We start from the raw sequence: 253 nt of genomic DNA on the forward strand, positions 1-253 counted from the left end.
CATATGGACAATATAACAGGGTACATTTTATACGCGCTTCCAGAGCAGTCCAGAGAAAACACATATCACACGTTCCTGAGCACATAACGGTTTCTACTTCTGAAATAAGTGCGTAATAAGAGCCTGGGAAACTCTACCTAACATTTAAATAATTCTAACTGCTTCATTCTGGTACAACTACAGTCGGTTTTCAGGGATATATATTTTTTTTTTCAAGATCGCGCCAAAATTCTTTTCGCGGTACGCTTAGAGA

The sequence above is a fragment of the Penaeus monodon genome, chromosome 21, assembly GCF_015228065.2.
Source record: "Penaeus monodon isolate SGIC_2016 chromosome 21, NSTDA_Pmon_1, whole genome shotgun sequence".
NCBI lineage: Eukaryota > Metazoa > Arthropoda > Malacostraca > Decapoda > Penaeidae > Penaeus > Penaeus monodon.